Source organism: Leptinotarsa decemlineata, unplaced genomic scaffold, assembly GCF_025532065.1.
Source record: "Leptinotarsa decemlineata unplaced genomic scaffold, Ldec_3_MD MMD2_P_RNA_scaffold_14, whole genome shotgun sequence".
NCBI classification, from domain to species: domain Eukaryota; kingdom Metazoa; phylum Arthropoda; class Insecta; order Coleoptera; family Chrysomelidae; genus Leptinotarsa; species Leptinotarsa decemlineata.
Window position 1 is genome coordinate 1,576,337 of NW_027412528.1, and position 27,398 is coordinate 1,603,734.

Genomic DNA, 27,398 nt, shown 5'->3' on the forward strand with positions numbered 1-27,398 from the left:
GTTTGATCTGCTTGAATTTGAAGCGATTTGCAAGTGCCACAATTTCAGCAAAGCATTTTTTAGATGTGTTGCAAAGTTTTCATTAAGAGCGTTATGCTGGATCTTCTGAATACCCATATCTTGGGTAACACGCTCACGAACATGAAGCATCATATTCATAAATAACATTAGCATCGATACAAATTTTCATTGATTTGTATGATATACAGTGTGCACGAAAAGGTTGGAATACATTCATTTTTTTCAAACGCATATAACTTAGGAAATTCTCGAATAGGTCAAATTTCCAATTCAATTTTTCATTAGGTACTGCTAAATAGTTTACTAAAACGGGTGATGCACATCGAAGTAATAACCTAAAAAAATATTTTCAATGGTATACACTATGGTAATTATTTCTTGATAAAAAATGCTGTTTTGAGCTTCTCATCTACACTGGTCAATAAGTGTACAGAATTTGGAGATATATTCTTACATACTTTTTTTTCTTTACAATAACTTCTTTCCCGAAATGCTTTGGATTACGTGAAAAATGTAGAATTCATTTCAAACATTCAATGTTGTTGTATGATTTGATAAAAAAAATTCAAAAGACTTTATATAGTTGTATGATTTTACTTTTGAGTTTCGATTAAAATGTTCAAAACTTTTTATGAAACGCACTTCTTAAGCTGGATTTACATTATTATATTGTGGTGTGTTGTGATGCTCTATGACGTGATGGCGAGTGTGCAGACTATTCTGTCGTGTTGGGGCGCGCTCTGACGTTATTTCGAGTCACTACAGTGGTGGCATTTGGAGTAAATGCATGCGAGCATCTACAATGTTTTCCTCCGATTCGGATAGTGATATTGAAGAAAACCTTGCGTGTCTGCTAATGTTAAGTTTACTTAAAAAGAAAAGAAAGAAGAAAAAATGTTGGGTCCATCCAGTAAATGATCTGAGAGGTAGTCGAAATGATTATCATTTGCTAGTGAAAGAACTAGAGTGTGACGAAGAAAAATTTCATCAATATTTCAGGATGTCAAAAAATCAATTTGATTTGACATTTTCGATCAAACAACACTTCGTATTTTCTAACAAATTCAATAAGTTTGTCCGACATCTAGTGAACTAATAAATGCAAACGACTATTCTTTAGCTAGTTAACGCGTCAGATTAGAAACATACTAGTGTGGAGTGTTTTGACGCGTCATAACCCCACCATCGTTCTGACGTCGATGGGAATCGACCGATCGCCGTCATGACAGATCGCGTCTCGACACATTGCACTTTAATTCTAAACATACTTAGTATCACATAACTGCACAGATCGATCACCTGTAAACCAAGCGTACCTGAAATATATTCAGTTTTCCTGGAAAAGAAGATGCCGTCATGATTCGATCCGATCTGATAGGCTTTAATTATGTACTTTATTAACTGAAGAATATGGATTATTAATAAAACCCTTGCGTCTTAATCGTATTGTTATTGAAATAAAAGATAAAACTGGATACTCTAGCATATGAAAAATACAAAACAAGCATTTCCCAATCATCAGAAGTGCAAAACTCTCACGACGCGCGTTTCACCAAAGCTGAACATCTCCTCAAGACGCCAACTTGGTTGATGAAACGCGCATCGCGTATGACGCTCTCATACACCAAAATCCTTCGTATACCGTTGATACTCTGCGGTAGAAATGTATTATTTAAATGCAAAAATGATGCCTGTTGATGAAAACTTCAAACATGCAATTAGTAGAACAGTACATTCATTATATTTCAAGAAAAAAATACCGACACTTCACAAAAGAATGGGAGCCTTGAAAGAAGACTATAAAGTATGTATTTAATGATAGGCAGAAAGAAATTGTGGAAAATTTTGAAGGAATTAAATTTCAGCTGGGAAAACAAAACATAAAATCAAAAATGCTGAAGAAAACTATACCTACGGCAGGTAAGAGAGTTTCGACGTGAGAATAGAAAGATTTATCTGGACGAAATTTGGTGTAAAGATGTGACGAAACCAAAAACATTACAAGCTCGTGTCAAGCAGTTTTAGAAGGAATAAAGTCGCGTTCTGGAAAGGGAAAGCGACATATCATTTGAAGTGTTGATTGTTTTGTTAAGGGTGATTTATTGATGCTTGAGTCAAAACATTCTGGCGATTACTATGCCGACATGAACGGCGAGGTGTTTTGAGAATATTTTGAGCAAATTTCAGACCCCATTCCATACAACTTTGTTCATGGTGATGGATAATGCAAGTTATCATTCCAGAAAAGGTGAAAGAAAAGTCACAGCTTGGGGAAATGCAGATATCATCGAGATGCTTTGACAAAAAACATTACTATTTGATGAAAATGTGGTGAAAAAAAACTATTGTCCATAATGTATTCAATTGAAGCTCGTAGTCGACAACATGAAATGTTACTATTTTACGTCTGCCCCCTTATCATTGCGAACCTAATTTTATGAACTCGTTTGGGTCAAGTAAAGGGTTTCGTTGCAAGAAAAAACACGACGATAAAAATAAAATATTTCAAATACTCTTGTCGATTCCGAAAACTGACGAAAAAGTATTGAACATGTTGTAAAAGAATAGAACAACATATGGAAATCTGATGAAGATTCATCGAATTCATCTGATGATAACACACCATAATTTTTGCTCATTGTTAATATCTTTTTAAATAAGCATACCTATTTATTATTAGGTGAATATTAAAATGTCATAACAATGTTAATTGTATATAAATGAATAATAAATATAGTTATAGTTATTAGTATTTTTGATTGAATAGCCAAACGCACGCCACTGCAGGGAGAAAACGACCAGAATGTTCATAATTTTTTTTGTTTGCGACCCATTTGCGATACAAGGGGTGGACCAGATAGAGTATCATACAGAGGCCTTAATAAGCTGTGGCAAATCATACTCTGTTAGCGTTTTGCTTTCATATTGATCATTATTCATTTTAACTTTTAGGGCACAGTGACAACGATACGAAAGAGATTACCCTAGATTCCTGGAATAATAATTCAAATGTCACTTGAAGAGGCGCAGGAAATTGGGTGGAAATGAAAACAGGTTAGGTTGTGTCAAAAGTGAGTGGGCTTATTTGACCCTCCCGCAAGGGTTTATTGTGGCTCAAACCTATTCATAAGTAGTCCATCGAATAAACTCACCTTCTTGACGAAGCCGATTAGTTTATATGTATGTTGAGTGATCTTCCAGGTCAGATGGTAGAAGTGTGGTTCTACCAAACTCTGAAAAACTGATTCGGTCCGCAGTGGGACAGGCACAAAGTATGTGCAAAGTTTCATCATTTTCCAAAGAGAAGCGACACACACTATCTTTCGACAGTCCGAGTCTCTGCATTAATTTTTTTATGTGATGTTAACAATATTTCATGAATGGCCAATATTTTAATACTTTTTATTGCTGTACGGTACTCGAATCTACGAGGTGACTTATTAGTGTGAGAGCTGGTGAACAATTTTGGGTAGGATCTTGAGGCACTAAAAAAAAAATTGTGATTTTCTTAAATGAGATACTCGAGGTCTAGCTGAAGGGCAGCGCCCTCTGCCAACACTTGAATTTTTTTATGAGGAAATGTTTTTAATTGAAAAGGAGTTTTTGAGGCATTTTGAAATTTTTATATCTTCGAGTTAAATATTTAAGGAATTGAGAAATAAAAAGCTAGAACAATTGGTATATTATGTTACCTAGACTATTGAAAAATGATTTTTCAAATGAATTAAAAAAATGTTCATGGCACACTGGCGTTTTGGAAGACTAATATAGATACTGAGAGACAAGAGTGATTTCGAAAAGCCAGATCGATTTGATAGAATTTTTCACCTGCCAACTGCAAGAGAGTTTCATTTGAGTGCGGGTGAACAGCATTATACGTAGTTTGAGGTGCGAGAGAGCCTGTATCGGCCGTACCTCTCATTCAGGGTTACTGCAATGCGATTGGCTCTCATGAGATCACGTGACCTACAGCACCCATGTGGACTCTTAGTAATGATTTCGGAGCTAAACAAGACTCTCATTCACCAAAATTTATTTCAAGCTGATTATTTAGTAGAAGAACGTTGGTGAGGAAGAAACAGAAAAAGAAGTATTCGTTGAAGAAGGAGAAGATCAAGACAATAATGAGACCACACAGAAAAAGACGACAAAAGTTTGATATTAAAACTGTTTCGTGTGATAATCATTTGCGTTTTCCTAGTTCCTTGATACCATAGAAAAATGGCTGGCATCAAAATGAAAATACGTTGGAATTTCATTGGTTTCAGCGAGAATACCGCAGTGATGATGAAGAATTGGAGGAAGAATCTTCAATGTCTGATGATGAATTTTATGAAAATGGAGATACTAATTTGGAACTTCAATAAAAGTATATTTCAATGATGTATTCTCAGCTGACTAATGAGATGGTAGAAGATCTTCATGAGAATTGAGGAATTGATCTTCCTATGTTTTTCGTCCTCGAAAACATTTTAATTGAAAAATTTCCCTTATAAAAAATTCAAGGGTCGGCAGAGGGCCGCTACCCTTCAAACAAACCTTGACTATTTTATTTAGGGGTCAAGGACAATTGCAATGTTTTTTGTAGGACTATATGAAGATACTAGGGTTATGGAATATCCTTGGTTTTAGCGAATGAGTTATCTGCAAGTAATTAACATTGCATATGAATTTTTAATCAATATCGATTATTAGCATGAAACTGAAAGTTGTCTATCAGGCAAAGAAGAAGTCAGAAAAATATTCATCAAAGCAGTAGTTTATTTCAAAAAATGCAAGTTATTCTGAAAATTATTCATTTTTTGTTGTGAAGTAAAACTTCTTAACGCGCGCTTCACTTGGGGAGTAAGCTGGTGAATGTATGACGAAAGCGTTACGAAAAGTGTGATCGTGCACAAACGTTGAAGTAAAACTTCTTTACGTGCATTTGACTGGGGGGAAAAGCTGGGGACTGTGTGACGAGAGCGTTACAAAGTGTGATCGAGCGAGGCGAACGAAAATTGAAAGAGAAGATTGAAAGAGAGAGTTACGTTTCGTATAGTATGTAGGAGCAACAGATGGAATGGTGCGAACACAAATTTACGGTCGAGTAGGCTCGAAGAATTAAGAGAAAACTATCATACGTTGCCATTAATTTCAGCGGAAGATTTCAATGTTGATTTCGCGTCCGAAGATGGAAAACTCTTGGTAAACTTTATACAAGATAAATTAGAACTACAAATGAATAATAACCAATGAGCCTACCTGGCCTACCACAAGACATGGAAGAACAATCGATGCAGTTTTCTCAAGATATCTTTCAAATTCTCATTCGAAAACGTATGTATCCTATTTCTCACACCATCAGCTCATTGTCTCCGTCTCACAATCAATCACAATAATTACTGATATATGTTCAAAAAAAATACGTTTTTCAGTTAATCAACTGTCGCCCCCATACGAACGACAACTCTCAGAAGTTGAGAACTTGTGCGAGCTAAGGACTAACGAGGTCTTACCTTTTAACGTGTGATTCCTAACACGGTTGCAGAATCATCCCAGCTTCAGATTTTTTTAAACCTGACAATCTGATGATTTATAGAAAAAAAAATTCCGTTGGAATATTTTTTTAAGTAAATTAGAGGCTTCGCACATTCAAAAATTCGATTTCATAGGTATGTAAATAACACAGCAACAATTTTTTTTCGGTTTATTCTTGATTTGTCGATATCACATTTTTTTGGGAAAAAATGAGTGTGCAAATATTGTGGGGAATTGAATTTGCTACAAAAAAGTTCCTTTGAGCTAACACTCTCCAATAAACAGTTTAGAGTCGTAGAGCTGGAAAGTTGACGGTTTGACGTTAAAAAATTGTTTTTATAGACTATGATTTGTGTTTAGTGAATAAATATAAACTTGAATGTACGTGTATGAATCGTTATGAATTGCATTGCATTAAAAGTTAAATTCCGATTATACGATTTCATCGATTGAACACGTTCAGCTTTAAAATATATCAACGTACACGCAAAGTGCCATTTAAAAAAAATATATTTTGAATACAAACTGAAAATTCCCATTTCACAGAGATGTTAACTGTATGAAATCTAGCAAATGACTGATATACAGTGCATTTCTTTGCCCCCCCTTTTATTTTTTAAACGGGTCAACTCAAAAAAATTTAAATTTGGGATAATGAAATATGAATGAATGAATACTTTATTTTGAAGTGAAATTGACAGATGAAACTTTCAGGATGGCGACTGGGCGCCATCTGGGAAAAAAATAATGAAAAGGGGGGTCTTGTGACACATCATTTTGAAGCTCCGGACGAATACTTCACAACCCTAGAATATCAAGTCATTATTTTCACCTAATACAAAATGGCGGAACATTTAATAATTTCCTGAACACATTAATAACGATATTTTTAAAAATATTCCTTTATATCTGTCATATGGCAATCCCAACAACCCGATGAGGTTTGTTAAGTTATTTTTTGTTTATAAAAACGACCAAAAATGTCAGTACGATAATGAACATCATTGTTCAGTTAGAATATTCTCATCTAGTTTTCGGTATTACTAGTAGAAAGATACCACGTTAACGATCTCTAAAATGATCATCTCTCGTCCATTGGAAGGAAAATTGAAGCGATTTTTATTTACGGTGCGTCGCGTAATATTCACGAGACCGAATGGATTTTCAGTGAACGTTTTCCGAATCGTCCTATCTGTAGAAAATATTTGAAGGAACTTGTTTGTATCCAAATTCACAACTACCGGTAGTGTACATAACAAAAAGTCCCCGTCCACTCTGGAAGAACAGCAAGTGCAAATAATTGGTGACATGGTAGTAAATCCTGAACAGTCTAATTATTCCGTCGCGAATGTTTGTGCGTGTCTCCTTATACTGTGTGGAGATTTTTGAAGTGGAATAGGTATCATCCATACAAAATTAAAATGGTACACCAATTGCATGGATTCATGACGGAATCCATTGCAAAGCATTCTACCTATCTCCACAATATTTGTTTTAGTGACGAATGTACATATTTTTAAACGACAATATTCACAGACAAAATTGCCGTTATTGGAGTGACACCAGCCCTCACGTTTTCCGGGAAACACATACTCAATATCCAGAAAAAAATAATGTTTGGGCAGGAATATTGGGAAACCATTATATTAGGACCTATATTTACTGATCAAAATTTAACGGGGGAACTGTATTTGAATATGTTGGAAACTACTGTTGACCCTCACATCACTGAAATTGTCGAAGCGAATCCTAATGAATTCGATATGGATATTGTATTCTAACAAGATGGAGCACCACCACATTACTCCAGACAAGTAAGAAACTATATGGATACTACTTTTCCCGGTCGTTGGATTGGCCGTCGGGGTCCTAGAGAATGGCCAGCCCGCTCGCCAGATTTGACACCTCTGGACTTTTTTTATGGGGCTATTCGAAGTAAAAGGTGTACGAAACTGAACTTGCTTCAATATTTGATATACGGCAGAGAATAATAAATGTTTGCAGAGATATTGACTTCACTGTGTTCGAAAATGTTCGGCGTGAAATATTGGATAGGCTATTCATATGTCAAGAAATTCAAGGCAACCATTTCGAGCATCTTCTGAACTGACCTCAAGCTAATTACCTCATATTGTGTAGTTAAATGTCGATGTATTCAGACAATTATTAAAAGTTCCGCCATTTTGTAGTGAAGATATTGACATTATATTCTAGAGTTTTGAAGCAATTGTCAAGAGCTTCAAAAAGATGTGTCACAAGACACCCCCAGAATAAAGTATTCATGCATTAATTTCACTATCCCAAATTTCAATTTTTTGGGTTGACCCGTTGACCTGTATAAATTGAGTTGTGTCTTTAAGTCGATTCAGTAACATCGGCATAAAATGGCGCCTGCGATGCTGGATAAGCTCTTCTCCCTTAAGGTGGTATTATGTAATTAGTATTATTAACGACGCGTAAATTTTTCAAAATTGTTGAGCATGTATTATAATCTCTATCAGATTTCCATTGATTTGGATGTAATTTTGGAAATTCAGTGGGAAGTTGAAATTGCTCGAATCCTACAAATTTTTAGTCATGAAGAAATCAATTTTGACTTTTTTGATATTACCATGTTTTAAATTTATAGTTTCGCTAGCTTTTTGATTCATTGATTCGATAATTTCAATTTAAATTTGATCTACATTATCATCGAGACAACAATCAGAGATTACTGCTAAATTTTTTAGACGCTGCTTCTGAAATTTTCTTATTTTATATTCCAATAACTTAAAAAAAATCTAACTTTTGTTGCGGTGCTTGAATTAAAAAAGGCGCACAATACCATGCTTATACATAAAATAAATATCGAAATGACGGAGTCCTTGGCTTTCTACTCTGCTAAGGGTGTTCGGTCTCAAAATCTCACTATGTTTTTCAAGTCAATCATAATTTTTTTAGTATTTATCCTAGATTTGCCAGCTCTAAAATTTGTACAACAAAACAGAACGTTTTATGGCATTATTTTCATTTTATGTATTGTTAACTGATCTTGTTCAAGTTATTTAATTTTTCATAATTCATAATCGGGGTTTTCCATTGGTCTCAAATTTACGGGTCTTTCTAATCCACTTATGCTCATAAAATTCAATATTTTCAAATATATTTTCTCAAGCAACCCGTACATTTTTAATTACTCAATTATTCCTTGTATCCCTTATCTTGGGAATTACCCACTATTATGATCTCGCCTACCTATATTAATCCAAACCTTCGTTTATCCCTTCAAAGACCAATCTGAAACCCCTTCTCTAAAATACCTATCGATGTGAAACATTGCATTTTGTGTAAAATTCAATTCATAACGTTTCAAATTTTGTAACAGTACAGTCAGAATTGAATCTTGTCTTGTCTACAGTATATTTAGCTAGTTATTTTTCTTATCCTATCTTTTCACCAGTGTTATTGTAATTCTTGTGTGCATTGAGCATTCATACTCACGATAAAACAATCGTGGGTCAAAATATTGATCCTTCGAGCAGGGTATTTTAAAAATTGATTAAAAATATTCATAATAAATTTCAAGTTTTCACTTGAAACTGTAAGTGAACAGTAAACATCGTTCTATCGACATCAGTGCAATCTCGCACAACCCGAAGCAGCAGCATACCAGTTCCAGGATTTCAAGTGCTAAAAATCCATTGCGTACACCAGCCCAAGCAGCGGTTATCAATCTATCCAACGAATTCACGGCCAACAACATCGATATCTTGTCAAAATCGTCAGTGGTGACGGTAAGTCATTTGGACAATCCTATCTTATCCTACTCATATATTCTTTCATTGTTCAATATATCCTTTCGATTATCATTTTCACTCAATCAATTCATTTTTTTATTAGAATAAATTCTATGAGATCAAACTTAAATGATCAAAACAAATAACTATCCATATAAATAAATAATCTTATAAACATTCTTTATTTTTTGTTCAGTAATTGATTAAGCATTAAAAATGTCTGTCGAGAAAATGAAAGCATTAAAAACCAAACGTGGAGTTGCCCAGCGATCTCTTACAAATTATGAAAAATTCTTATCGCGTTTCGATCCATCAAAAGACTTTCCTGCCCTAGAAAAACGGTATAAAAAAATAGAAACAACTCTTGAACTGTTCGAGACCTGTCAATCGGAACTTGAATTAATTCTTGAAGAATCGGAAGAATTAAGCGATTATCGCACAAATTTTGAAGAACTATATTTTGATACGTTTTCTATTGCCTCAAATCTACTAGCTACTCGCGGACAACCACAGTAGCAATCTACAAGTAGTACGGCACCTATAGTGGATACAGAAGCGCCAAATTCAAAGTCTCCTTCGCTTTCTTTATCTAATCAGCAAGCGGAACAAATAAAAGGTGAAGCCAATTCTTTTAGCAATGAAAACAATACTCTATTGAACGAGTCTATAGCACAAGCAGCAGCTTCTGCAGCGACTGAACCTATTTTTCAAGCAACATCTAACTTATTTTTCAACCCTTGTTTGCCTACTATGAATTTACCCATGTTTCACGGTTCTATTGATAACTGGAAAGAATTTCACGATCTTTTCAACTCACTTGTCCACCAAGACAGTAGTATACCTACAATTCGAAAATTATTCTATTTGAAAGGCTGCCTTTCAGACGAAGCATCACAGGTCATTTCATCAATCGAATCATCGGCTCAAAACTATGAAACTGCATGGTACTTGTTAAAAGAAAAATACGACGATCGTAAATTTATTCGCCATGCTTATATTAAATCACTAATTGATTTACCTTCAATTTCAAAAGATTTTTCGACTAGCGCCTTTCTAGATCAGTTTCAGAAAAATATGAGAGCTCTTCAATCTTGAGGTGAGCCTACTAACTATTGGGACTCATTAATAGTTCTATTTCGCGATGAATTCGATTGCTGTTTTGAAAGGTGGAATGATATCAGTAACGACTTTCAAAATCCTACCGTTGAACAAATGATCAGTTTCATCAATAAACGAGCTCAACTCCAAAGTACACGGCTTCAGACTCAGTCTTCAAGGTCAGGCAATTCTAATAATCATCCCAAGACCTCAAATCCTCGACCTAATACTCAATCTCAAAAGGCATATGTAACATCAACATCGCCAATTCGGTGTCTCTATTGCAATGAGAGTCACTTAACTAATCTTTGTCCGAAATTTCTCGCGCTCAATCCTTTACAGCGATTTCAAATTGCCAAAAAAGAAGGATAGGGCATCAATTGTCTTCGTAAAGGGCATCGTCCATCTCATTGCACGTCCACTAATTGTCGCAACGGTCAACTAAAACACCACACTCTTTCGCATTTTGATTCGCGAAATAGTAACAAAAGAAATATTCACAACAATCCTAATAATAATCACAATTATAATCGTAATAGTAATCATAACCACAATAATAACGCAACTAATAACTATAACACATCTGATGAATTTAATCATAATAATCGCAACGAAAACTATGCTAACTCTAATAATAATAACAATTATAACAATGAGACCAATCCAACCAACTAGCAGGATGAGTTGGACATATGGTTCTGATCCATGAAGACAATCTACCCCCACTTGTTTGGCCCATGTATAGAATTACCGCAATCCATCCAGGAGAAGACGGCATTGTGCGTGTAGTGACTCTAAGAACCAAAGGTGGTGAGTACAAACACTGTACTAAAAAAATTTGCCCTCTACCCGTCAACTAATGGCTCTATTTTATTTTATTGAACTTGGAGAGTTCCTGGGTGGCGGTATGTTCGGTCTCAAAATCTCACTATCGAAATTATTATGTTCTTCAAGTCAACGTTAATTTTTTAGTATTTAGCCTAGATTTGCCAGCTCTAAAATTTGTACAACAAAACAGAATGTTTTATGGCATTATTTTTATTTTATGTATTGTTAACTAATCTTGTTAAAGTTATTTAATTTTTCATTATTCATATTCGGGGTTTTCCATTGGTCTCAAATTTATGGGTCTTTCTAATTCACTTATGCTCATAAAATTCAATATTCTCAAATATTTTTTCTCAGGCAACCCGTACATTTTTAATTACTAAATTATTCCTTGTATCCCTTATCTTGGAAATTACCCGCTATTATGATCTCGCCTACCTGTGTTAATCCAAACCTTCGTTTATCCCTCCAAAGACCAATCTGAAACCCCTTCTCTAAAATACCTATCGATGTGAAACATTGCATTTTGTGTAAAATTCAATGCATTACGTTTCAAACCCTGTAACAGTACAGTTAGAATTAAATCTTGTCTTGTCCACAGTACATCTAGCTAGTTATTTTTCTCATCCTATCTTTTCACCAGAGTTATTGTAATTCTTGTGTGCATTGAGCGTTCATACTCACGATAAAACAATCGTGGGTCAAAACAAAGGGAAAATTATTCTTAGAACAGGAAAATTTTCAAGCAACAAATGGCTTTCGAAAGTCATCGTGCATGGTGTGTTGCTCCAGGATCTTCAAAAGTAGTGTTTTCCGTGGAACGGTTTCCCAAATACACAGACGGTAGTTCGAGTAAAACTAGGAGTTTGAAAATTAAAATTTGCGCGAAAATTTCAATTTTATTACATTGATATTATGATTTCATAGTAACTATGGATTAAAATTCAACAATACAAAATGCCGTTTCTAAAATTAACAATTCAATGTATCTGTAGAATGTATTGTTAATAATATTTATTGTAAAATCAAAAGTTCCAATTGATAGAAAATTTGCTATCACTGATTATTAACATTCACCTTTCCAACTCTGCAGCTCAAAAACTGTTGATCGGAGTATTTGCTCATAGAACTTTTTTGGAGCAAATTGAATTTACTACAAAAGCTTCATATACATTTTTTCTAAAAAAAAATTTGATACCGAAAAATCGAGGTGAAACCGAAAAAAAATGTTCCTGTGTTATTTACGTTGGAAATTGAATTTTTTAATGAGCTTATCCTCTAATTGACTTCTGAATTCTAACGGAAATATTTTTTTCTATGCACTGTCTGATCGTCAGGTAGAACTGAGAAAAAAAATCGCCTATAAATGAAACACCCTAATGTATATCTATATACATGTGTATATTAAACATAATTAAATACATCCTCTATAATTTTTCTCATACGATACGACTGTGAATTCCATTTTTCGAATGAAGTGATCTGCGCATCCCGACTCATTAGTGAAAATTCCCTAAGACGATTCACGGCCGATAACGAAATACTTAGCTCACAGCTTGCTTGAAAATCATGAAGTTGTGCCCTCTCCTGGATTTCCATATCAAGGTAGGAAATCATAATCTCCCTTATTCTTTCCCTTTCCTCGAAATAAATAGAAATTCATAAAAAAAACAGAAAACATTCATGTTGTCAGCATCTACTTACAGTCCACTATTTTATCAAAAACTGAACAACGAACATACGAACCAATTTTTTTTTTGTTTTTCTGTGAAAATATGACGGTTTTTGTGTAGTTTTTTCAATCTCCCTTACATAATTGGACAAATACTACTCAGATGTTTAACAGATATTTTTAGCTTTGGTGTGTAAATGTATCACTTTATCATCAATGCCGATTGTTTACATTTTCTTATCTCATATTTTTCATATTCACCTAATAAAAAAAAATATTCGATATATTTTCTACGTTCTCTGAATACATTGTACATTCATTCGTTTGACAATATTCATTCATCTTGTATACTCGGAACTAAAAAAATATTGCAATTTATTATTTGTTCATTTTAGGCTGAAAAATCATTCAACAGGCTGTACGAAGAAAGGATTTGGTGAAGAAACTTACTTTAAAATTCATAATTCGCACTTTATTACATCCATACATGAGTGACTATTTTGAATGTTTCAAGGTTTTTTTCATTTGTTGCTTTCACAAAATATCGAGTCATTATGACTAATACGAATAGAATTAAATAATCAAAAACTTTGAAAACGATCTGCACGAATCCTAGTGATTTATTCGAAATGGCCGAGGATGCCAAACGTCTTCAGATCTCCATGCCAAAGCTTGATTTTTTCATCTTGTTCCACTTTTCATCGTAACATAATCTTATGATGATTAGAAACCCAAAGTTATTTCACACCACGAAATCAATTTTTACTCAGTTATTAGATTCTAACACGGTGAACAATCCCTCGAATATTCCAGTAAACAGTAATGTGAAATTATTAAAAAGAATCTTAATTCATTCGATGGTGATTCAAATAGTGGAAAAAATGTATCAACGTATTCAATAGTTGGAGTTTATGAAAACGTTTCGCTTGAAAATATAGAAAAATCCAACTATCTAATATCTTCGCTCTCTTGTTCACTTTCAACCATAGTAGAACATAGTCCACTTACTACATTGTACTAACTGAAACTACATTGATAATTCTTTATTGAAAATAGATGAAAAAAAAGTCCCTTATCAAATTCTGATTTTCAGAAAACTTATTGGCACCTTCAGTGAAGATAAAGCAGCATTGAAACAAAGTAGAGGACTGTACACAAAAGATATCCTGAAAATATGAGGTGAAATAATGTACTCCTCCCAAAATTTCCAATTCCAATTTTACTCAGATTTTTTCAGGCTAAAATAAAACTCACTTCAAGCTCCGTTTGAAATTTCAATTTAAATAGTTTCGTCTCTGTTGATGCTTCATGAAACTCGCAACTAGTCTCAATGCAGAATAGCTCAACTCTTAATGATTCAATACTCAGCCGCTCAATATTCAATCATCTACTAGTCTTGTGCTTCCTACTCCATCTCTCACTAATGTTGTTAAAGGAACCATTCCCAATCGAGTAATTAAACTTTTTTGTCCTTATAAAAATTATCGACGTCTCAGGTTCTTGCAAAAAAAAATCGTGCATTACTTGATATAGTATAAGATCCCAAGTAAGATCGACCTTCACCAATTTGATAACCAGGTATAACGATAGCCAGGCTTTGAAGTTCAAAAAATTGGAGCAGGTAAATATGTGTGACAAAGAAGCGTTACTCGTACTGTTTAATGTGATAGAGATGGTCCCTTAAATTTTTGCCCCATGTTTAACAAACACCCAGCTGTTTCACAGCAAAAACCATATAGTCTGTCTTAATCCACTACTGCTTCATTGAAAACTAAACAGATCAACTGAATGAAAATATTGTTTTGATACGGTATTTGTGAACTCCTAGATAAGGTATTATGAGAGGAATATTCCGAACCTCAGACAAATGTCTCAAGACACAATAATATGTACCTTGAAAGTAAGAGTGTATGTTCATCTATCAGGATCAACCAAATTAATTTGGCCGATTTCTTCAATTTGTACAACAAGGGCCAGAATGCGCCATGTTTCTAATATCCATTTTTGGAAAAATCGATAGGCGATTGGGCCTTTTTCAACTTAAAGAATTGTATATTTTGAGTATTTGAGTTGAGGAAACACTTGATCTGCTATGCTTGTCAACCTATGAAGGCAAAAAATATAGGAAAAATTCTTACCTCAATTTTTGAAGTTCTGAAAAAAAAAAAAGTTTTAAATACGATCATCAAGAAATTTATTGCATGCAAAATTTTAAAACACTATTTATGTTGAAACACTGGTACAATTATTTTTATTTAGAATTCGGACATAGTTCAAACGAAGATGTACATTTATTTTGCATATTACGTATAAGTATTATAATGGAGAATGTTCCTCCTGACGAAAATTAAGTAGTTTTCATAAAAGAGCTCTAAAACAACGCATTTTAAACTCATTATTTCAACCTTTTTCTTCAAATACTAAAAAAAGAGGAATGAAATAATGCATTCAACATTTAAAGGGATTCGTTTCTATTTCACCATTTGGCAACATCGGTTATAGCTAATAAAGGACAATGAATTTGTTACCTGTATGAGACAAACAAAGATGACATATTTCAGAGACGTGCTGTTCTGTTTACTTATGTTCCGAGTTCCGAGACATTCTGTGACATATGACATTTTGTGCACCTAATATAAATAAATAACAGAACAACTGTTGTTTATGTGGCTTGTGAAGGTGGTATTGAACTATAATTTATATTTTGCCTTAATTGTCGATTTATAAAGATAATTTTCCTTTTTAAAAGTAGAATATCTAGGTACGTATAAATTATTTTACCTTGATATAGGTGCTGTTGCCAATATGTGAATTAGAAACAAATCCCTTTAAAAATTAAAGCCCAACAATTTGAATAAATTTCGAAGTGAATTTGAAAAACCCATGAATTAAACTCAACTTTATTTGGTTCAAACTTGCATTTTCTGTAATAACCCAAATTGAGGAACATTCCCCATTGAATAAAATTGTGGTGTATGGGTTATTTGAGAAAGAAACTCCGCTATATCAGCTAGTACTATATTGTATACGTAGAACCAAAGAGAAAGTGGTGAACTTTGACAACAACTCTTAATTTTGCCCTCATTTTGCAAAAATTATATCAATGCTTCGTAATTTTTCCCACATGCATTATTACATTTGACAAGCTCTGCAAGTGTATATCAATTTGAACTGAGAAATCCTCCACGTTGATTCAAATTCGTTAATCTCTTGTTTTGAACATATATTTAATCTTTTTTGAAAATAAGTAAATTTTCTCTAAATAAACTTTGATTTTCTCTTGGACCGAATTCATTTTTTATATTGAACGAGAGAGGTACTTATTGTTTCGACAATAAATTATAATACAAAAAATATTAATATAGGCACCAGTAGGTATAAAAAGCACCTACATATGACAGCCACTTTCTGATTTCAACATGTAAATGTTTGTTGAATTCCGAAACGTGTTTGCTTTCTGTAATTACTTCAGAAATATTTTTTTATTTCATTCATTGGGAACAAATTGAATATACCCTACTCAGCCTGAAATTATTTAATATATTTCCTTTAGGAATGTAAGAAATAGTTATGAATATTACCAAACTCACTAGAGCAGAAATAAAAATTTCCAAAAGCGTGAAAACAGTGAATGTTGTTATTTAAATAGCGAATCATATACCTTAAAGTATGTTTGTATGATCATGAGAGAAATTTTTTAAATGAAACATTTTATATTTTTCATTGATCCTCTGATGATACTCACACAACACTTTGAATTCCTATAACGGTTCCAAAATGAATATTTTTTGAAAGACAATTTTTCTGTAAAGACTTCTGTCCACTTCAAAGGAATTTGAGGTACGTCTTTTGAATTGATTATTCATTTCTGATCAAGGAATGGATTCAAGGTGCTTAAACCTTTTAATTTGCTAGGAATCATATGTTAAACAATAATACCTCACACAAGTTTAAAATTTACAGTGTTGTCGTTCGTATGTGGACAACAATTGGATTGGTTAACGGAATAAACCCACTTAAACAGTTTTTTATAAAAAACAAATATTTTTTCAATTGAGTGGCCGCTCTTTTCATATTTTTACCTTTCTAGATATTTGAAATATGATGTGCTGATTTCTTCTTTCGTTTCAGAATCCAAATGATGTTCCGGTAATTGTGGATAAGAAAAACTAGAATGCAGAACTTGATAGATGATAGTGATTTTTTTAATGTAATTTACCAGAATGGCATTTAGTTTAAAAAACTTTATTTGTGTGAAGTTACTAATAAATTAATTAATTTTCTTGTCTGAGTTGTAATGTTGTTTATAGGCTTCGATTTCATTTTATTTGTTAATTTGCACTTTATAAAGAATAAGTGACTTTTTTTATATATGTTTTCTGATTGAATGTTTATTTCTGTTATTTGTATAACTGTATAATCTCTCAATAGTGTCCGGTTGGAATACGACAGCAAATATTAGCAAAGAAAATTCAATTACCTATTACGTTTTGTTTTTTATCATATGCTTTTTCAGGGTAATATTTATGATTTGCAATTGCTTTAAATAAACAAATCATGATTATAATGTGTTATTCAATTTCTTCTCTTACCACTTAAGCTGTTCACATTATAGATGATATACTTTGGATTCAAGTAACTAAAGACATCCATATGAGAGGGGCAGTGTATAAACAGAAGCATAAGTTCATCTTAGATGAAGTAAATGACTTTATTTGATTTATACAAATAGAAACGTCTGAATGAAAAATGCTTCCCTTTAAAGGAAAACAATTAATTTCTCCTATGGAGATATTTAAATGTTTAAATGTGTTCCAAATCAACATATCATTCTTTCAAAACCCAGACTCAGACTAAATAATGCATATTTACTCTCTTGAGCTAATGTGATGATTTCTATTGAAATGTATGCACAATCTTGGTGAAATATTTTTTTTACTCGAAAGAAGCGTTTATTCATTCCATTTGAAGTAATGATTCAACTTCAACTTGAGAGAATATATTTCTCAGTTTATAAAAATATTTCTTCATCAACATAGGAGCGCAAGATTTCTTTAAATCGAGATAATGTTCTTTACTATGAGTTTTCAATTTTTACTGTGTAGTCTATCAATAATTTCCCTTCAAACTTCAATTGAAGTTGATCTTGTAAAAGACTGAAAAACTTCTCTGATCCTATTTTTCATGTCTTCTGGTGTCGTTGATTTCTGTCGATAGAATCCCCCTTCAACATATCTCCATAGATAGAAATCTAGGGGCCTCCTTACTCAATTTTGGTTGTGGGAAGGCGAACCATCATGTTGGTAATATAACCTATGCCTTGTATCAATCCATACAACCTCCAACAAATTTGTCCATATCAAAGAAATATGGTCTATGACTTGATCCCCAATTGTACCCCCCCAACAATTTATCGATCATCTATTATGGTTATAGACTTCTCTCATCCAATGTGGGTTCTTTGTTGAGTAGTAGTTACATACTATGTCTACTTACCAATCCATCACTTTCGTATGTGGACGAATGTAATTCTATTCGTACTGGATAAACGTTTTTTTCATCAACATTCTGTTCACGAAAGTATGACCTCTTACCTACATGATAATTTTCAACTGTTGAAAGCATCACCGCTAATTCATTTTTTTCATTTGTTGTACTTATATTTATACTTGACACTACCTATTTCCTCAAATCTTCCTTTAACCCTCGAAAAACTCTAGTCGTATAGACCTTGAGTTAGGATATCAGACAGCATACATTCTACTGGCTAATAAACAATTTTTTTCACAATCTCCCAGAATACGATGATATTTATCTTTTTTTTTGGTAGACAATTTCACTTCCGGGAGAAAAATTAATATACCATTCCAGATTTTTTGAAAGTGGTTTCAGTGAAAAAAAAAGATAATAAAAATTATCGATGATTGTCTGAACTGTTTAGAATCGCAACTGATACATTTCTGCTGAAGCAGTAATGTCCCCAGACATAATTCTCCTTATATTTCTGTTATCTTGTTAAGGGATTGTCCTATTGCGAGAAACCAACGGAAATAGAAAAAAATAGATTAATTCAAAGCAGTTTTTTGGTCTATTACAATATAAACAATAATTTAAGTTCGAAGTGAAACTGTAGATACATTTAATTAGTGACCTTCTCATACTTTTCTCAAGAATTAGATACATTTTCGATGGAAAAAGCTCATAGTGTGGACTATTCTGATATGGCCCTATGTACAGGGCGTTCTATTTGAAAAAATTGAGAAAAAAGTGATCCTGAGTTTTGTTTAGCCCTGTATAGAAAAAAAACGCCGTTCGATAAACTTATGAAGTCGAAATGAAAATACACTGGCCTTTAAGATATTTGGTTGGGTTAAATGTCAATTCCAGTGATGTCAGTACTTTCATCTCTTCACTGATTTTTCGAAAATTCATAGATTTTCCACCGATATTGTAAACTATTTTTATGGGACAGAACGTTTTGGATAATTATATATGAAAATCTGGTGCTGATTCTAATGAAAATACGTTTTTTCTGTAATAATTCCATTGACAACTTGGGTGACATTCAAGATTTTGGACGATACAAGAAAGTCACATAGGAATTGAAAGACTCCGATCACGATAAATCAAACCAATTTGATCTATATTCGATGACAGAAGAAGAAAGACAATCAGCTGGCAAAACAGATCGTTCAATATGCGGAAAAATTTTCAAAATATGAGGATTGAAAATCCACATGCGAAAAGTTCATTCTAAATCAATTGATACTACAAGTTCCTATGAAAACTCCAATCCCGATAATAATTTCGAGGAAGAATCTGACCCTGGAAACAAAGAAGTTCCATTCCATATCCATTTATCTAATTTGAGAAGAAATATACATACTGTTAAACGTATTCCGAAAGCTGCAAGGTTACTCTCTGCAATCACCTTCACAAAATTAATTAACGATTATTCAGAGTATTCAGGAATTATTTCACTGCTTGGAAAAATTTGCTCATGTTTGCTTATAAAAGTTTCAGTATTCAGAGAACTAAAGATAATCGAAAAATTTCAATCACAACAATAGTGAGGAAAAATTTGAATAGTTTCAATAATAACATTACGAAATCGACTAATTGTTATGCCAAAATTTCTGATAAACATACAAATTATAATGAAATCCTCAAAAAACAAGTACTCTCGAAAGTCTCTGATGGTGATATAATAGCAGCTGTTAGATTTCTCTGTTTTACTGATAACCCTGCTGAATTTAATGCTGCAACATTGGAAGAATTACGAAGTAAATATCCTTCTTCTAAAAGTTTATACAATTCTGTACAGTATACAACTTCTCATAGTCTTCTGGAAGTTACAAGCGTAGATGTTCTCAAAGCAGTGAGATCTTTTCGCACCGGTTCTTGTGGAGGTCTTGATTCATTGCGAAATTTTTATCGATGTTTAGTAGCGAAACTTACTTGTTTCAATTTACGAGAAAGTATTGGAAATCTATTTCGTCCTCAACAATTTGGATTTGGAACAAATTACGGTTGCGAGGCAGTAGCCCATGCTGCACGATATTATATTAATCGAAACCCTAACTCAGTTGAAAAAGTTTTCCTGAAACTTGATTTTAAGAATGCATTCAATACTATAGACAGATATTTCATGTTGCATTCAGTGGCTAACGTCATAACAGACATATACCTTTTTATTGAACAAGGTTGAAGGTTCACTGTAAACCTTCTTTCTTAATATTTGGTAACAAAATTATAATGTTTGAACAAGGAGTACAGCAGGGAGATCCACTTGGACCACTAATGCTCTGTCTTTCTATCCATCATATTATAACTAAAATATCCACTGAATTCAACGGCTGGTATCTGGATGATGGTTGAATGGGTGACAAAGCAATCGTGGTATTAGAAAATTTACGTAAGACAATAATTCATTCGAAAGACCTGGGAATTGAACTGAATTTCGAGAAATGTGAACTCATTTGTCTGGATAAACAGGACTTTAACATCATCGATCAATTAAAACCAATAGCTCCTGGTATACGAGTGATTGAAAAACTCAATTGGTTTCTTCTTGGTGCCCCATCATCTGATGATGCCTTGAAATTTTGTTTGGAAGAAAAATTACAATCACTTCGTGTCATGTCAGGACGTTTATCTATTTTACCAACACATGTCGCATTCCATTTATTGAAGAATTCATTAGCCATTCCAAAATTATCGTATATTTTGAGATGCAGCCCTACATGACATGACAAACAGAGATTACAAAATATCGATGACGAATTAGGAATGATGCGGGAACTCATCACTAATAACCGTATCGAAGACGAAATTTTGTTACAGGCATCAGTTCCAGTTTCTAGAGGAGGATTAGGAATTCGTTCAGCCACTTCACTCGCTTTGCCATCATTTCTGTCTCCATTTTGCAGTGTTTCCCATCTGATGGAAATCATCTTCAATACCCAAAGCCAATATCTGATTGTGTTTTTGATCGGGGCAAATCTCTTTGGGAACTAGAACTGGCCAAACAATGAAAATTGAAGTCATGAAAAACCAGAGAGCATGGGATAAACCATTACGAAATCAAGCAACTAGTATTTTACTGAAGACAGCTTTTGACATTAAAAAAAATAAGGCTCGTCTTCTCGCAATAACTGTGAAAGAATCTGGTGTTTGGTTAGATGCTGTTCCTGTAGCATTACTTGGGACTCTATTGGATGACGACTCTTTCAGACTTGCCATCGGATTTCGACTTGGTACACCACTGTGTGTTCAACACTTTTGTAAATGTGATGCATTCGTGGATGAATCAGGTGCTCATGGGTTGAGCTGCCGTTTAAGCGCTGGTCGTTTATCTCACCAATGTGCAATTAATGATCTAATCAAAAGAGCTTTAACTTCAACAAAAATTCCTGCAATTTTAGAACCCATAGGCACAAGTCGAGACGAAGGAAAACGGCCGGATGGTATGACAGTTGTTCCATGGAAAAATGGTAAATCTGTTGTTTGGGACTTTACTTGTGTAGATACATTAGCAACTTGCCATCTTCCTACTACTACTGCGAAAGCCGGTGCTGCTGCCTCTTTAGAAAAAAGTTTCAAACTACGATATCAGAATTTGAGAAATAATTATATCTTTCGCTCAATAGCTGTTGAAACTTTCGGTGTTTTTGGCTCTGAAGTCTTATTTTTTATCAATGGAATTGGAAAAAAGGTAATCGATGAAACCTACGAATCAAGAGCCACATCTTTTCTCATTCAAAAAATTAGTATTGCCAGGAGAAAATGCACAAAGTCCCTATCAATCCACAAGTTTTCCCATATTATAGTAATACATTTAAAAAGATTCTCTCCAACGTAAAGTAGTGACAAATTGAATGATGTCATCGAATTTCCTCTAGAAGGATTGGATATGAACAATTTTGCAGGAGAAAATGTGGCTACTTGTTGTTATAATCTATGTGCACAGTTGGAATACTATTATACAGCATTATTATATGGGCATTATACAGTATACTTCAGACACCCGTATACTGGCGCGTGGCGCAAATACAACAATTCACACGTTTCACGAATTTCAGATAAATCGCTTGTGAGTGGAGAAGCATACGTCCTCTTTTATGAAAAGGATGGAACAAAATCGCACTTTCACGCTAACCGAGGGAAAGTTTCTTTGTGTAATTATTATTTATTTTTTGTTAAGTTCTTACATGTACCTGTTTCGTTCACATAAATTCCACTATAAATTCTGAAACATCCCGGTATAAACCCAAACAACCCTATATTTTTGGGAAGCACTCTGTCCAAGATATTCAATGGAGTGAAACTATCTGGAGTATTCTATTGAAAAAAACATAAGTCTGGTCACACATTTATTGGACACCCTGTATATTAGTAGTAAGTGTTAAAACATAACTTTCATTATGTTACTTTGTTGATGAAAGTTCTTATTCCTTTTTTTCTTGATTTGGTTTAATGAAAGTTACGTATGAATATAATCAATGATTGTGACTCGCGCCATAAACATTGATTATGGTTAAGAAAATTTATATTGTTTTACTAGTGACGTCTTACAATTTTTGAAGCTTTAACACATGTAGAAAATGTTATGGTTCTCACCGGTAGAATAATATACAATTATTGTAACACATCTCGGTACAAAAAAGTGACTCAATGATTTTATTATTTCTACCTACATTTGTACATCGTATCATCAAGCCTACCAAAATCACTCAGAACGAATTATTTATTTCCATTATTACAACGGAAAGACATTCAGTCATGCGAATCGCCTTATACTACCAAGCCGGAGGGTTCCTATGGATACTGATCGAATTCGACTCCGTAAATGAAGTGACAAATAATTGGATTGATGAGGGCAGTATAAGGTGAGATGAGATACTCGCTGGTACACCAATAGAATTACCAAAGTCTACAAGCCGATACTCTGGAAAATAATTCAATTAGAGGCAAGAGAACTTCGAATGTTTTCACGGCATGCAGAAATGAAAATTTCCAACAAAATGAGTGATTCTCAATAAATTCGCAAATAAAACCGTATATTGGAAATGAAGCTAACATATTTCTTTCATGTACTTGTGAAGCACTGTTTGGTGTAGTAATGCTGATTACTGGAGTTTTATCCCAACAACAAACTGTCAAACTGTTATTTCAACACCTCGACAAAGGTTTCGATCACCAAGCGATCATCTTCAAGGGAAAGATTAAACTTCCTCTTGAAGATGATCACTTGGTGATCGAAACACGTGTCGAGGTATTATAATAACGGTTTGGTGTTGGGATGAAACTTCAGTAATATTTCATCCTTTCCTGTTAAAAAAAATAATTAGAAAATAATATAATAAATAATAATAATATGATTATAAAAAGTAATAAGAAGTCCTCCAATAAGTAAACTCAAAACTCAATTAAATTCTTTTGAATAGAAATCGGAAGTTTGTTACACAATTTACTTGGATATCATTACAAGGGTAATGAAGTATTACGAAATTGAGCCTGGAGCAGTCCAAGTGTCATCCAAGGCCTGAATCTTTCCATTTTTTTTTCAATAAACATAATTAAAAATATAATAGTGAAAATCCTGAACTTCCTGAATTACTCTTTACACGAATCACCACATGTTATAAAAAAACTCAGTTCTTAGTACCTTTTCGTCTGAATGATTAGTAGCTCGTTTATTCCACTACAGTTACCATACCAAACTAAACAATAATTGAGTGCGGAATATGCTTAATAGTAATTCATCTAGGATCCATATTTAAAAAATTGCGTAAATTCCATACGACAAAACAGTGTGTGAATTTCAGAACAAAATCAAATTGATTGTGAATCAATGTATAAGCCCAAGAATATAGCACATCTCTTTTGAATATTGAATGGAACTGACCGATATTTGATGAAAATCCATTTTAAAACTTACCATACAGTTTATTGTTATTTTCATTTCACTATAAAAGTTCACAAAAGCGCGACACGTTCTCAAAAACGAACTGATAAATAACTAATGAAGTATAACATTTCCCAATCTAGAAATATCTATATTGTGTTTTTTTATCGACCTTTTTTGAGTAATTGTTACCTTCCACAATCTGAAAAAATATAAAAATTATAATGGAGAACTTTATACAAGTGTAGAAGGGCAAACTTTTCAGTTTACCCCGATAAGTTACTGCGTAAAAATCAAAGTATTTTTCACAAAGAAAAATCTTCTATTTATCAGTAACTTGTCGTATTTAACAATTTTGCCTATGAAAAAAATTATTAAGAAATAATACTTATCTTTTACGTAAGATGAGTATTATTTCTTAGTAAGTAAGATAAGCGCGACACGTTCTCAAAAACGAACTGATGAATAATGAAATATAACATTTCCCAATCTAGAAATATCTATATTGAGTTTTTTTATCGACCTTTTTTGGGTAATTGTTACCTTCCACAATCTGAAAAAATATAAAAATTATAATGGAGAACTTTATACAAGTGTAGAAGGGCAAACTTTTCAGTTTACCCCGATAAGTTACTGCGTAAAAATCAAAGTATTTTTCACAAAGAAAAGTCTTCTATTTATCAGTAACTTGTCGTATTTAACAATTTTGCCTATGAAAAAAATTATTAAGAAATGATACTTATCTTTTACGTAAGATAAGTATTATTTCTTAATGATAGGCAAAATTGTTAAATACGACGAATTACTGATAAATAGAAGATTTTTCTTTGTGAAAAATACTTTGATTTTTATGCAGTAACATATCGGGGTAAACTGAAAAGTTTGCCCTTCTACACTTGTATAAAGTTCTCCATTATAATTTTTATATTTTTTCAGATTGTGAAAGGTAACAATTACCCAAAAAATGTCGATAAAAAAACTGATTTTTTCCTCCACAAAAAATGACTTTCGTTGAATATCTATATTGTGCTTTGAATGATCTTCCAGTTTAACCTATGTATAATGTTGGTCAGGAACTATACGACAGTTTTTGAACTCTTGACTTATCTAACACCAAACTTTTGTCTTTGTTATTTTCAATATGCATACTCAAATTATCATTGGTATGTATCAGAATTCACCTACAAATAATTATGCAATTAGACTGTAGGTGATACCTAATGTTCCTAGAGAATAAAATGTTATAATTCAGGACTAATTTATCAGTTTCTGCTTGAGGAAGCAGAGAAAAAATATGAGTACAATTCAATATCAAAGCTTATCGAATATAAAACGCGATACCTACTATTAGAATTAGCCAATGAAGTAGTTGTTCTCTGTCTAACATTTCTATCTAGTGTATAATTGGGAATAATTTATATTGATAGTTCTGCAAGAAATATTAGTTTTTTCATTTCACTTACTCGTCTATCTCCTCGTTATATTTATGTAATTTTTTTAAAAGAAATTTCATTACTTTTATTATTTGAAACAACTGAGGTTTGCTCATTTCACATTCTCCATCATCAACTCAAATAATTCGTTTTGATGAACGTGCCGTCATTTCTGAGATTTTTTTTCATGCATCATCTGAAGCTGGATAGAAGTACAGAAAGATGGTACTCATTGGTAAGATTTCAATATCTAACTTTTGTATATGATGGGATTTAGTAAACATAAGGAAATCAACATTCTAATGTAGGCATTTCAAATTCTTTTTCATCCAATTTCAACAGTTATGCTCACAGATCTTCTGAATATGTTTTTGATTTCATTTATTCATTGCAAGAATTTATTCGTCCACTTTTTATTTGGTGAAACGTCTTCTATAGACATCGATTCTATACCAAATAAAGATGTTCCAGTATACAATTTCAATATTCTTGAAAAATATCATACATTCATTCCACTGAACTTGAAGAATAACATTAACACAAGTTTATGCACATTAATTCTGAAGACATATGTTTGATTCGTATAAAAAAGTATTACTTTAAAAATGGCCTCACAGAAGGAGTATCGTCTTGATTTGTCGCACATGGAAAGTTTTGGAACAGCTGTGATGTGGATTATATTCACATATCCAGTAAATAAAAATGAAGGCGGCTAAAATCTCCAGTCCAATAAATTACAAAAATATGCTTATCGGGACCTTTGTGTCCATCGGACAACACATACAATATGTTTTCCCACAAACCACGCGAAAAATATGCGGTCTTCCTCTTCATCAAAAACCTGTATCAAAGTTGCCAAGTCCACGCTAAATAAACAATAGGCACGGCTTCTTTGTTCGCGAAACAGCTGAAGTCAGAAATCACGACAATATTCTATCTCCACGTTGCCAATGCAAAGCATAGTGATGATAACTTTCGGATGTTAAAATATAGGTTGCTTAATTTACTACATGATGCAGTTACTGGTATTTATTTACTGATATTTACTTGAGAAGAATAATAAGTAAAAGTTAATTACTAGAAAGATGTAGGTACACTGTACACTGATACTGGATTACCATTGCATTCATTTCAGAATCAAATTTACATCACTGAATTTGACTTTACTTACCGTCAGCTCAACAGCGTTTTGTTTTACAAATATGATTCAGCATATTTTCAAAACATTCACAATAGGTGTTCCTTGTTACTACAATACCCAATATTGAGTACGACTTTTGTATTTCTTACTTGCATAAAATTAAATTTTTGAAAAAAATTGGGATAAAATCAGTTTAAAAATATTTTTCGTTAACCTGCTGGTGCCTTCTTTCGAATGACAACCCTCAAACTTGTGTGACTTGAGAATTAATGAGGTATAATCTTTCAACGTGCAATGTCTCAATGTTCTTTTTTTATATAATTATTATTTTTTGTATCAGCTATGGGAAATGGAGACCTATACTATTATTATTCGTAGCAAATTCACGCTAACCAAACAGGCTAACGTCTTCCCGGAAAAAGGATATCTTAGAAAAACTACTTTCTGTGCACAAAGTTTTTACAACAGTTGTTTCTTTTTCTCCAGATAACCTTTATTGAAA

At 33.0% G+C, this 27,398-nt stretch overlaps 1 protein-coding gene across 6 annotated transcripts in view; it reads right to left on the reverse strand.

The window, feature by feature from the left end:
* The window catches only part of mbl (splicing regulator muscleblind), a 684,538-nt gene that overhangs the window by 523,451 nt on the left and 133,689 nt on the right, over positions 1–27,398 (reverse strand). Inside the window, exon 2 of one of the 6 annotated variants that reach the window (XM_074176484.1) lies at positions 15,054–15,069. The exons of the other annotated variants lie outside the window; for them this stretch is intronic. The gene's annotated coding sequence lies outside the window, so the exon portion shown is untranslated. The remainder of the gene's footprint in view (positions 1–15,053; positions 15,070–27,398) is intronic. 6 annotated transcript variants of the gene reach the window in all.